The sequence below is a fragment of the Cupressus sempervirens genome, chromosome 9, assembly GCF_028749045.1.
Source record: "Cupressus sempervirens isolate cs-2001-9-10 chromosome 9, ASM2874904v1, whole genome shotgun sequence".
In the NCBI taxonomy this organism is placed as follows: domain Eukaryota; kingdom Viridiplantae; phylum Streptophyta; class Pinopsida; order Cupressales; family Cupressaceae; genus Cupressus; species Cupressus sempervirens.
The window spans coordinates 568,441,231-568,455,832 of NC_143126.1; the positions used below are offsets into that span (position 1 = coordinate 568,441,231).

Here is a 14,602-nt window from a genome sequence, read left to right on the forward strand (position 1 = left end):
AAGCATAACCAAGAGACAATCAAACATGCATAATCGTACATGGTTTACACAAGGGATTCACAATGAATCAAAAACTAGGGAAAGGTGGATTCTTCCAACCAGGAGAAGTCAAGCACAACACCAACAGATGCCCAATCGGGGCTATATACCAAGAACTTTTGTTCTTCCATTTAAACATACCAGAATCATACTAGGTTTGTGCTGATAGGTAGGGGCCCATAACACCCTACCCTTTCTCCCTCTTCTCATCTTGAGAAGAGACTCTACACTGGATGGAGTCCGACTAAATAGACCTCTCCCAAAATTGGTCACTTCTGCCCTCTCCAAGGGTGAGTAATACCAAAACACCCATGCAAGGAAAAACTCAAAATTGCAAACATAAATAAGAAAGGAAAAACAACCAAAAATGACATGGTTTTCAAATCTTCCCACATACCCACAACCATACAATAGTGAAACAACAACAAGGTAACATGAACATGGAACCAAACATAAAAACTGAATAAGGGAGATGAGAATTTCCTACCTTCACAAAGAGGTAATGGCAATGAACATGTTTGAGTAGAGTATCCCTTTCCTTCCTCCAAGCTTAAAGAAATCTTCTCTAAATGTAGAGATTGGGTAACAACCAACTAGTCCAACCAAGGCCTCTAAATAAGCCTCAAACTCAACCACCCAAGTGCTCAATAACTTCTCCCATCCACTAGCAATTCTAGAAACTCCTAACACAACCTACACTATGGTTAGACACTAAAAGGAGGTGGGGTAAGACAACTCATGACAACCACTTGCAATTTTCGCACAAAGGCAAAAAGAGACTTTTTGAGTGGTCTCCAAAGTCAACAAAAGGAGCTTAGGGGTTGGAAAAGACCCCTAACCCATACCCATACCCCTTGGGTATAATTATATCAAGTTTTAAGCCTTAGGAAAGAGGTTTAGAGCCAAACAAAGCTAAGAATAAAATTAAGACCCACTAACAATTCTAACAATAGATTAAGCACTAATCTGGATTAAGGGTGACTAAACTCGATTAAAAACCCAAGTAGCAAACTGACATTAACTTAATCCGACTTAGGTCCAAAGGTTACACAACTAACCCTAACTAGCATACTGAAGAATATAACCAAATTACGAGTGTCAAGCGACACTAACAGAACATAATCACGAGACATTCACATTTACTAAACACGAGAAGATACATTCATACATCTCACAATAAATTTAGTTACGAACAACAAGGTTTCCACAAATAGCACATAGGGATCAGTTATGTTCCTCCGTCGGCTTCCTCAGCTAAAATTATTTGCACACCCATTGCACACATCAGTAGTCCCGAAAATCACACGTACATATATATGTATCAGAAATTCACATAAATTGAAACATACATCAATCAGGGTTTCTTGCATCCTACCTATATCCTTAATCATAAAGATTCCAAAATCAATGTGTTAATCCTAGATTTTACGTAATTCATCAACATACATCTACATAAAACATTTAAATGAAAAACATCAATATATCTGAAAGTAACATCACATAACATGAAATAATATAATATGTTCTAAGTATCAGATAATGTCTCGACATCTCGAGTCGTGAGTATCAAAATGATAAAATAATAACTAGGGCTATGGAGGGTCTGGGCGAGGCCTCACGTATGTATAGATATATATATATATATATACATATATATATATATATATATGTATATATATATATATACATATATATATACATATACATATATATATATATATGTATGTATATATATATATATATCTATACATATATATATCTACATACATACATACATACATACATACATACATACATACATACATACATACATACATACATACATATATATATATATATATATATATGTATGTATGTATGTATGTATGTATGTATGTATGTATGTATAGATATATATATATATATATATCTAGTGATGAGTTAGTTATTCCATTGAATTTTTTTTTATCAAATTATAATTTGAGGTGCTATGATTTGATATTAGGTTTCATTAGAGGGGCTTTTACACGGTGAGACCAATTAATCATGGCATTCAACTATTAAGGATTTGAAAAGAGGCACTACTTAACAAATGTGAAGATGTGTAATACATCAGAGATATTTAGTATGTTTTATTATGTGCAACCCTTTTATTGTATGATCTTTAATATTGTTATCATACAAACATATATTTGTATGAGATTTTCTACTTTTGGATTACCTCATCATATTTTCCCTATGGTTTTGACTTTTTAAAACTATGTTGACAAAAAATAGAAAAGGATGTGAGATAATCTTTTCGATTTCTTCACATTTTGTGTATGTGTCTTTACATGTGGGTATGTGACAATCTCCAAATTAATTCACATACCTATCCTCTTACATAATATTTTGCATAAATGCATACTAGCTCAACAATTTGCTAGTTGGAAGAAAATAATATATTTATTTTGCATTTTTCCTTGTAATAAATAAAATGGAGAGGTTTTGGTTGATCTATATGATGGGCCTTCTACGTTAATTTTTAACTTGTTTATTAATTTTTGAATGGAATTTAGTTTCTAATTTCTATCTAAACTTCTCTTCTCTCACTCTATTTGGTTCAATACAATAAAGGTAAGTACACAATGGAGTCTTCACATTAGAAAAATTTGTTACAACAGGGGATGATTGAGCCAAATCTAGATATAAAAAAATATTTATACATACACAAACCAATGACAATGGTAATTATTTCTTGTGCGTCTTTACTATTGGTATAAAATCATTGCTTTTGTAGGTTGAAATAAATGTAAAACATGAAAGGACTCATACTCATCACCCAAAATTGTAGACAATAGAAATGAATTATTAGTCAAAAACATTAATCTACACTTGTTTAACACTTTTTTATTTTCATCTTTCTTTTTCCTTCCTCTGATCTTAAAAACACTTTGGGTTAGCAACATAAGCCTATGGGTTATGCCTCAATGAAAATTTCTACCAATGAATTACAATGTATAATTATAGCTGATATAAAAAAATATTAAGCTGGCAAGAGGAGTCTATGTTATGAAATTTTTTGACATACACAGATAAACTATCTATAGTACATTATGCTTCATTTTGTCATCGCAAGAAGGGGGCAAAACTATAAAACTTTACCAATTAAGTTTCAAATTTCTCTAAATTAATTCATTATATGGTTGGAAAAAATTGGTCAATTAATCTTTCCCAATTCATTTATGAATCTTTTTATTAAAGGTTATCATCAAGATGCTTTTGATTTTGAAAACTTGATTGGAATTTTTGAATCTAGTAACAATATATACTTGATCTTTGAGGCTTTCAAAGTCTTTTTTGGGGTGTGTTTTAACATGTTAATTTGGATTGTTTTGTACTTTTTAATCTATTATCTCTTTCTTTCATTCATGCCCTCATTTCTAGTTATCTTATGATTTCATCAGAGTTGTTAATCAAAAGTTAATAAGGTTTAAGCACACGTGTAATCAAATTTTAGAACCCAAATTGCATATTTTAAATATTAGACCTTAAATTTTGATGTTATGTTTCACGTTTTGAAATTTATAACTTGAAGTAACTTTAAAATGCATTTGAAAGTTATATAGAATTTTTGATCTTTTAAGTTATAATTTAAGTCACTTAAGTTATAAAGTGCACTTTTTAATGTAATTTGATGTTATGTTGTACTTTATTGATATAACTTAAATCACTTAAGTGAAAAATTAACTTTTTCAACCCATTTACACATGACACATAAAACTGTCATGTGTAATATGTAATGGACCCCCAAGAGTATGAGATTCACTTGAATTAAATCAACTAAACATGTGCAAATTAGAAATAATAATTTATTTTAAGTCATTTACACATGTAGTTACTCAAAAGGTGTGATTTTCCTTGTGTAAAATATGTAGTTGCACCCCAAAAGTTCTAATTTTCTTTTTTTCCTCATTTCAAGAAGTAAATCACACCATTTTAGCCAATTGTGCATTGCATATGACACTTGTTAAATATGAAATGTATATTTCTTCCTCAAAACCACAATTGGATTATTAAAAAAAAAACTTATTTTTATGTTGGTATCTCTAACTATTGTTGTCTATTAGTGTCAAACACTTACTCATATGCAAGGCAAAGTTAGTTGATCATCACTATGATCTAGCTACTCTATATAGGCTGATTCCTATATATAAAGATTTGTAAATAAACATATATATGTCAAGCTCTATAAGAGTCAAGCAAGTCTTTGGTTGCCAAGTAATTTCAATATAAGCTGAGTACAATGATTACCGAGTAGTCAGAACATATTGATGCTGAGTTACACAGAATGTGCCAAGCACAATAGATACCTAGTGACAACAACAAGAACAACGAATGCCAAGTATCAAAAAAAAAATTTGTGTCGAGCAACGTAGAATTGACATTCAAGCCAAGAATGATACAAACTTTGAGGTAAACTATTTCAAGCTGACACAAACATGAAATTTAATATTTGTAGAGGTTGTTATAGAGCCTATTACACATTTTATGACATGGATCACAAATTCCTATGAGAAGGGAACAACCTATCAAAGGAAAAGGGGAAGAGTCTAGAAAAATATTTAGAATTTTTTAAATAGATGGATCCAAAACCCTATTTTGGGTGCACGATGATTATCATTCAGAAGGAAAGAGACATAAGGAAAACAAGCTATTCATGCAATCGTAGAAAATATCAAGGTGATATTGTGAATATTGTAGAGAAGGAAAATGAGATATTATAGAATAGATGAAGCAACCTTATGATGTAGTGAAGGACAGTAAAGCTATATCATATTAGGGATCGTATTAGATTGAAGAGAGGAGATCCAAAAAAACTTTATAGAGAAAATCAAGGATCGGGTACTGAATTAGTTTTAATAGATGGAGTCAATGATAATATCTTAATAGACCTTTGTAATTCTCCTAACTCAATACTTACTTTATTGTAAGTGTAAAATCCTCTCACAAGGTAGGACCTAACAGTCTTAACAACATTTAACATGGAAGACCCCTCACAAGGTAGATCATTAGAAGTGATCAAATTATAACCTTAATAGGTTAACTTTATTACTAGAGTATTGAAGATTTGTGGGTGTTATCCCCACCCTAGTTTTACCTTCACCTTAGAGGGTTTCTGGGTAACCAAATCTTGTGTTATGTGTTTCATTTCATGCATATGATTGATAGATTAGATCTATATATTATAAAGTTTGATTTTACAAGTTATGTTATGCATGCATTAGATATGAGATGGAAAATGTGGTGAATTCATTACAATTAAGTTAAATGATAAAAATTTTCCAGATCCTACTTCACCCCTCACCCCGCCACCCAGTATCTTATTTTCCCAACTAAGACTTCCAACAACTGGTATCAAAGGAAATTTTTTGCTGAAAAAGTCTAACAACTTGGGAGTCCAGATCTTGGAGATAGAGGGTTGTAAATTGGGAAAAGTTATTGAAAATCAAGAGGTTGACATCCAAATCATACTATAGCAACTTGAAGTAGCTAGACAAGAATTGAGGAAATCCCTTAAAAGGAGAAAGGAAATGGCCATGCAACTAAAAGGGTTAAATTATGAAGAAGTTGATACTCAAAAATTATTTGAAAATGGAAATTCAAGTGAGAGGGATGCAACCATTATAGATCTACTAGAGAAGAACAATATCATGAATGAAAAAGTTAGAAGACTAAAGAAAGAACATGAGATCAAGTCAATAAGGCTATGTGAAGTGATTGAACAAAAGATGAAAGCTAAAGAAGAAAAGGTCATGGCTGAGGAATAAAAAAGATAAATGGAAATTAGACTTGAAGAAAGGTCATCTCATGTGCAAAAGATTACAAACACTCAACTAGACATAATTGATGCTTACAAATCAGGAGTTGAATAGAAAGGACATGGACATAGAAAATTTGAGATCACAAAATGACTTACTGAGGAGTGAACTAAAGATTGAGAAAAAACTTGTTGGAAATTTGAACAAGCCTAATGAAGCAATGAAATACTTTGAAGAACTAATGAGATCACCTATGTCATTTGGCAACACTTTTGGATCAGAACATGCAAAGAAAAATTAATCTATTGAGAAAGGAGAATCATTCAAGAGTAGAGAATTGATAAATGCAAAGACAAAAGGCAAGCCTATATGTTATCATTGTGGAAAAATTAGTTATACTACAAACATCTAGAGAAGCAAAAATGATATGCAAAACCCTAAAACTAAGTTTATTGGTTATTGCTTTTACTGCAAGAAGCAAGGACATCAAATACATGAATGTAGATCAAGAATGAACAAAATATTTTCTAAGCCTAGCTTTGAAGGTTATTGTTACAATTGTCAAAAGTATGGAAATAAAGCATATGAATGTAGATCATAGATAATGCCTTATTGGACTAACAAAAGGAAAAATTATCAACCAACACTAGTACATTGGACCCCATTTTTCGACCAATATTGGTCAAAATTTTGACCCAGGTTGGTCAAAATTTGGACCAACCAATTGGTTGAAGTTTTTCCTATTCAAAATTTGACCATCTTACTGGTTGGTCAAAATATTTACCAATACATTGATCAAAAATATCCCTGAGTCCTAGTGCAATCTACACCAAGCATTGGTCAAATTTTCAACCAATGCTTGGTCAAAAACTACAAACGATGGTCAAAACTTTTGACCAATACTTGGTAGAAAACTTTTAGGTATTGGTTGAAATTTCAACCAATTCCTAGTAGAAAACTTCTAGGTATTGGTCAAAATTTTGACCAATGCCTGGTAGAAAAATTTTAGGTATTGGTTGAAATTTTGACTAATGTTTGGTAGAAAACTTTCAAGTATTGTTCAAAATTTTGACCAATGCCCAGTTGAAAACTAGTAGCCATTGGTCAAAATTTCAACCAATGCGTGGTAGAAAACTTTTAGGTTTTGACCAAAATTTTAACCAATTCCTAGTAGAAAACTTTTAGGTATTAGTCAAAATTTTGATCAATACCTGGTGCTTTTCTACCAGGCATTTGTCAATTTTTTTTGAGGCATTCTATAAAATAGTTCACATGCCCTGCCTATGATTTGACATTTTGCATGCATCCTACACTTTCTCATCCTGATTATGGATTACAGAGAGTGATCTAAAATGATGATGTTAAAAAACACACACAATCAAATCCAAAATGAACTTGCATTACAAATGGATTGTGGAAATCTAATATTTTTATTTTTGCATGCATGTCTATAGGGACAATCACAATTATATATGTTTAAGTTGTGATTTTCCTAGTAGACATGCATGCAAAATTAACAATATCAGATTTCCATAATCCATTTGTAATGCAAGTTCATTTTGGATTTGATTGTGTGTGTCTTTTAGCATCATCTTTTTAGATCACTCTCTATAATCCATCATTAGGATGAGAGAGTGCACGATACATGCAAAATGTCAAATCATAGGCAAGGGATGTGAACTATTTTATAGAATGCCTCAAAGAAGCTAAGAATATTGAAATACTTACAACGGACTATTCTATTGCTCTAAATATTATAGGCTTTTTTTTCTTCCAATCATAAGGATATTTATGTTTGTATGCTTCTTCCATGATAAGACATGAGTGTTCATCTAAGATCTTGACAATTGTCACATTTAAGTCATGGGCCCCTCCTTGCCTTTCACACTTTTGCGTAGGCACAAGTACCTTCCTAAGTATCAAGGCATGTTGGACATTGTTGGTTATAAATTTTTTCATTAACAATATAATATTATCACTCTTAGCTATATTCAAGATACTCAGGTACTACTGGGAACATCCTTTATAACTATAGACTTCCTACATACCCTATATCTCTGGAATTTGTGTTCACAACAAATCTCAACTCATATTTAGTGCACATGTTTAAAAACTTCTGGATGTTTTGATTAAAAGGAAAATACATGTTGAAATAGATTTAGATCTTGGGTTTTTTTCTACCCAATTAGTAGATTTTAGAGAGGAGGAGAAAAAGAGAGAGTTTGGCAAATTAATAAATTGCATGAATGGCAACAATATAGGAAGGAGATACCATAAATCAAAGAAAAAGCCTAGATCTATATACATGTTACATGTTTTCAGATTGGCAAGAAACACTTTATACATATCTAGGGATGGTAAAAAAATGATTATTGCAAATCAATACTAACTTACAAGAATCCTCCAAGAGGAAGGCTACAAGTACATAGTTCAATTGAATTCCTAGAGGAACAATTCAAGTGAATCCTCCTCCTAGAGGAAGGCTACAAAAAATACATAGTTCAATTGAATGGTCTATAGATATGATCAGGATCAACATTTTGAACAATCCATGGATGTTGTAAAAGCTTGTGTAAAGGTAGCCTCTTTGAGGAATCTTTTTGCAGTAGTTGCATAACCATGATAACTAAAAAAAATTATATAAGTAGTGAGACAAACATATCTAACAAAATTGTCTTCAAAATATCAAGGCAACATATACTAACTTGAGATATTAGATCTTTAGCTGCAATATAAAAAAGTGGCTTTAAAGGAAATTTCAAGTCCACTTTCACAATCCTGCATAAAAAAAGCTAGCCATGGTCAAATCCATGCTTGAAATAAGCAAATATAAGAACCCTTCAAATATAAGGCCTGAATTAAAAATATATATATACTAAGAACTGAAACATAGTATGGTTTCTCAGACCTTCTGTAAGTGTTTGAATGCTCCTTTGCTTCAAGAGGAGGAACCCCATAAAGAAACTCACAACACAAGATCCCCAAACTCCATATGTCTACCCCAAAATCATGCTCCCTGTTTTCCATTGGAATAGACATTTGAAAATATGTAAATAATCTAGAAGGTGGCAATGAAGAGAAAAGTAAATATTACACATTAACATACCCATTTCAAGAGGTAAGTAATCCAAGGTTCCACACATTGTTCGCCTTCTATCAAAAGTGTACATAGACCAACAAAAATCAGCAATTTTCAGCTCACCCTGACAAGTGAATTTGTTAATAATGTAATGATCAGAAAGACATCCTTGCAAGTTTAAATAGAGTATCATTAGAAATATATTCATCCTTGGCACTTACCTATATGCCAATTAACAAGTTCTTTGGCTTGATATCCCATTGCATGACATTCTTTTCATGGCAATATATGAAAGCTTTTGCAAGAGACACAATGTATTGTAGAAAAAAAGAGTCAATAGTTTTCAAACTAAAAAAAGGAGAGTAGATTATAATCCATTTCCAATTGTACTTACAGTAACTGACCACCTTTCACTGAAGCATTTACAACATTGGAGCTCTTTGTAGAGCTCACCTTTTGCAGCATATTCAAGAATAAGATAGACCCTACTCTGAATAAATTGATGAATGAAAGAATCAATTAAAGAAATACTAGGGAAGGCTTTGATGAAAAGTAAATGTCAATCAAAAGATTAGAACATTATAGGATATGCACCTGATCATAAAAGTATCCAAACAATTGAAGTATATTTGGATGGCGGACATGACTTTGAATTTCAATCTCCCTATGCAATTGGTGCTCTACCTGTGACTGTTGGAGCTAGTTCTTGAATAGAACTTTTAAAGCCACAAAAAATTTTCTTTGTTTACACAAGTGAAAATAGTTGGTGAATCATTAAGTGATAGTCCTTCACTAAAAAAAATTATGCCATTCAAAATCTTACTTCTCTTACCATATGATAAATGGGAATCATGCATTAAACTTATCATGTCCTTTGGTTGTAAATGGGAATCTCACTATTTATGATAAAAGAAAATATAAGAAACATTTTTTATGGATATAAGAGAGAAAATATAACCCCAGGGCAGGGATCTAAGCTATAGGGATGTCAGTGTGACGTTGTGGAGCACCCCTTAGGCATATTTCTAGAAGCATTTTTTTTAGCAAAAAAACTGGGATCCAAGCTATAGGGATGCCACCAGGCCTCATTCTGATAAGATGGCCATGATTAGCTCATTAGAAAAATCTAAAGCCATTGAGGCTGAGGCCAAGTTTGAAACTAGTTTCTATTGATTTCAACATGGGTATGGAATTAAGTTTCAGTTATGTGATAGCCTATACTGATTAAGATGACCATGATCAACTTGTTAGGTAGAATCTTAAACCAATGAGCATGCTTGATTTCAAAGTAGCATTCCCCACAAAATCACAAAAACACCAAAAGACACTAGCCAATTTTACCATTAGATTTTGGATTTGCATAATGTATTCCAATTGATCAGATGTCAAGACAAAAGTGCATTGACAATAACTAAAAACTAAAAGTAAGCTAAAAATTTGACTATGGTTGAATCAATGAATTCTTTGAAGAGATTCAAACTTTCACTAACACTGAAATTTCACCCACAGAAATAACTTGTTAGATAAAATCTAAAACCAATGATGCCATGTTTAAAACTCCATGTGATTTGCCTCTTCTTCTGTCAATGTCTACATGGGTCAAGATTGAGTTATGTGGTAGCCTAGGCCCCTCATATTGATAAGATGGCCATGATCAAAAAATTCTAGATGAAACAACATGCTTTACCTTATAGACCTAAGAAGTGCACATCTAACTATCATAGAAAATTCTGCATATCGTCAATGAGCATAAGTACCAGTACCACACATAGATATGGACACCTGACAAAAAATTGATTTTGTAAAATACACCAAAAATCTAGAACTAGTCTATAGGTCAGAAATAAAATCGGTTTCAACCCACATAAGGAACAAACTAAGCATTATTTCACTGATCAACCATCTGACTACAAAATCATGAGAGATCACAATACTGCTAGTTAAGGCATACCATTTCCAACATAAAATTATAGTGTCAAGGCATGTTTAAATTGTAAACCCTCCTAAACCATAAAGAAATAGAGACAAGAAATAAAAAGCAAGAAACAAAACACCCAAATGTTAAAATTCCTTCATATCTCAACTACTACAAGCTCTTTGTAGATAGAATTTTAACTTTCCTCTTTGTCTAGGCAAGATAATATTGGCATAAAAAATAGATAGATGTGCAGACCAATACATGGATCTATTTGCACTGTGTACTTATTACAATAGAGATCATAAATAGATGTGAGCAATTATATTTACATAATATAATTGTTAACATTAGTGGATCACTGCACAACCCTATTTGCATTGTGATACTTGCTACAACATAGATCATTTGTGAAGTGTCTAACATCACAGATAGTTGAAAGCACTATTACATGAATATCTTATGTTTCAGCTAAGAGTTTATTTGTAGACTGAGTGCACAAGCATATTCTTTACAATGCATGGTGGTATTCAACTGTTATATTTTGAAATGAATGTGCCAAAATTTGGTGTTAAATACATTTTTATATTCATATCACCTTTTCTAATGTGCTCTTTAAGTTCTTGTCATAGAACTATATGCAAGAGACTATTACTATTTAACTTGTTATTAAAAATTACATTTCTAAAAAATCAATTATAAGATATTTGTCCCATTTCAAAGTTTTTTGACTTAGTTTATAGTATAGATGCTAAGTTTTTAATGATATACATTGAAAAATCAATTTCCTCAACTTGTATTGGCTAAAAATCAATAGGGGCAATTATCACATTAAGTAGCTAACTAGGTTGTCCTTCCTCTTAATTGTTCATGAAAAGAAGTTGCTAATAAATAGAGTAATAAAAACCCAACCATTGTAATTACTCAACTTTTAAGCTAAAATAAAGATCAAATACATATTGAATAAACAAATGATATCTTCCCATAATGCCAACAATTGTCAACAAAATGCAAAATACCATTGTTCCGCAAAAAATCATGTTGTTACAAAAAAAGTAGACATACCATTTGATCATTACTTGCAATGACAATCCATAGAATAACAACAATCATCCTAAGAATTATCAAATATTATTTTAATTTGTTCAATCTGTTATGTGTTCTCTGAATTATATTAACCAGAGTAGAGAGAATATTCTATGACATTATAGGGAAAATGCGAGTCCAAGAAATTGAAAATCTATATGAATCAACTTGCAAAGACCAACCAAAATTTTCATGAACTCCAAGTGTAATTCAATTACATAGAGTCCTCCTTCTGCAAGTCCCTTAGCTGCTCACCATTAAATATGTTGTTAAATTCTTTTGAGAAAAAAATGATTTTCTGATTTTCTATTTTCTTCATTTTTTCTGATGTACAGTTCAAGAACTTTGCAATTAGAACACCCAACTGCAGATATCCTTCATTCAAGCAATAAGAGGAAAGCATTTATTCAATTGAGAGCTCAAACCAAGTCCTCAAATATTTCCACATTCACCATGGATTGATCTTGAACAAATCACTATTTATTCCTGTAAATTAAGCATTTAATGGTTGAAAATTTCATTCTAGAGATGAGTTTCTGAAGGAGACGTTACTAAAGGATGAGTCTTAATTTTTCTTGCCAAAATTTAGCTATTGTATTGTTTGAACTCAAACCAGCTATTTCACAACATTTTAACCTTAGCTCAAGAAAACAATTTTTCACAAAATTGTATACACAGTAGTACCTCAACTTTATATGAATCCAAGAAAATGGGTTTGATCATTCTTTTGTTTTTTGAATCCCAACGAATTCACAAATCACCTGGGCTACCTGATAAGATTCATAACAACACTTTAATAAGTCTAGGTCAATCACCACGTGCATTCAATCATTAATCTATAGCATCCACTCTGTGAATGTTGTAATAGAAAGTTTCTAGCACAAGGCAATTATTTGAACTTGAAAATAGTCCAAGCCTTCAATTGCTTGGGAATTAAACAAATAACTCTTATAGGGGAATTCCTACAGCTATAGTGTTAGCATCATACAAAGTAATAACTTTTCCAAGGAGAAGGGTTATGTTGGGGCAATCAAGGACTTTCAAATTAGCATTTAGTGAGCTATAGCAAAGTGTAGAAAAATACAACTTAGTGTGTAGTGAAGATGATGGTAGTTTTTTTTTATAAGAAACAATAGTGGGTTGCAATAGTTTGGAGCTAGGTAGTAATCTAAGTAGAGTGCTAGAAAACTTGCAATGAAAAGGAGAACTTGACTGAGAGTCCCAAAGAGGGGCTTGGATAGTATGACAAACCAAAACTGTGCATGTGCCAAACCTAGCAAGGGATCACTTAGGTTCCTATACAACAAAAATCATGTTTGGGAGGTATGCGAGTTGGGCACAAGATCCAACTTCATTCAGGATGGTTGGCTTCCATTTATGAGCTCTTTTCCATCTCATAATAGTTCTTGTGTTAAAAGCATTTCAGAATAGGAGGTTTAGCATTGATAGTAAATTCTAGTTTCATCCAAAATCATCCAAGCCTAGCCAATCTAAGGGATTTCACAAGATGTACGTAGTTATATATGTATGTATATAATTATGCATGTACCAGTCCTCCCAAGTGATCATTCAAATTTCTTTGTGATGACACACATCTCATTTTAGGGCCATTCAAATCAAACGAGGGATCCAAATTGGCCAAGTGCACTTGATTGCTATGCATGAGCTTTGTTGCCATCTCAGAATAGAATTAGTATTTGACACAATATAGGAGAGGGGTAGATCTGCAAGTCTAGCATTAGGAGCTAATTCATCCAAGCCATATACACAAGTAAGAAATATTGTGGAAGCCTCCATCTAGCTCTTGTGTTGTGCTGCTAGAGAATCTCTCTCTCATTCAAAAGACCCTAGAAATTGCTACTCCATCAAATTTTTAAGTACCTTACATTCAACTAAATTGGATTTCAAGCCCTGTAAACTAAAACTCACTAGTCAATTAGTCACCTATTATCCTAGACTTCTAACTAGCAATTGGGGATTTTAAGCTTATTAAGACCACAACAAGTCAGTTAGACTTGTGTTCTCAAAAAAAGAAAACCTTTAGAAACAAAGAAAAATGGAGTGTAACTAAAAATAGCTCTGAAGGGAGAGAAGGAATATCGAGACGGAGAGAATCCAAATGACCAAGGTCAAAAGAGTAGACACAAATGAATAGACGCATAAAATAGAAGAAAGAAGGATATTGTGTACAAGGGAAAGAGGGGGGCACTAGATTAGATAGTTTATAAATCTTGCCCATTGTAGGAAAGAGGAAGATTGGTACCGTATGGGTCTTCCAAAAGGAAGGAATTGTTACCTAGCACCTTTTTTTATTTTGAAAGGACTCCTCCAGAAAGAGTCAAAATTTTTATGCAATCCTTTATATTTCTTTAATTATCCCAAAAAAACCCATATCTTGAATTTAAAAGTATCTTTTTCAAGATATCTTATTGAATATCTTCTTTACATTTTTATCATGCTTTTCAATGATATCTAGAACTGTTTCTCTTTTCTATTCTAGATGATTCAAGTACATGATTCTCTTCTTAATACCAAACTAGAATTTTTTATCTTTTATTGCCTTTTACAAATCCAGGGAATGAGTTCTAAAGGAAATGAATGGTTGAATCTACATCATATACCAATTGGACGGAAGACATACCAATAGTACTTTTGTAAGTGATCCTATCAGCCCAAAGTGCATCATGAAGTTTCTTCATCACT

At 32.1% G+C, this 14,602-nt stretch overlaps 1 pseudogene; it reads right to left on the bottom strand.

Annotated features, from left to right (window-relative positions):
* Positions 1–8,320: 8,320 nt before the first annotated feature.
* The window catches only part of LOC149539938 (serine/threonine-protein kinase Aurora-1-like), a 62,430-nt pseudogene continuing 56,148 nt past the window's right edge, over positions 8,321–14,602 (bottom strand).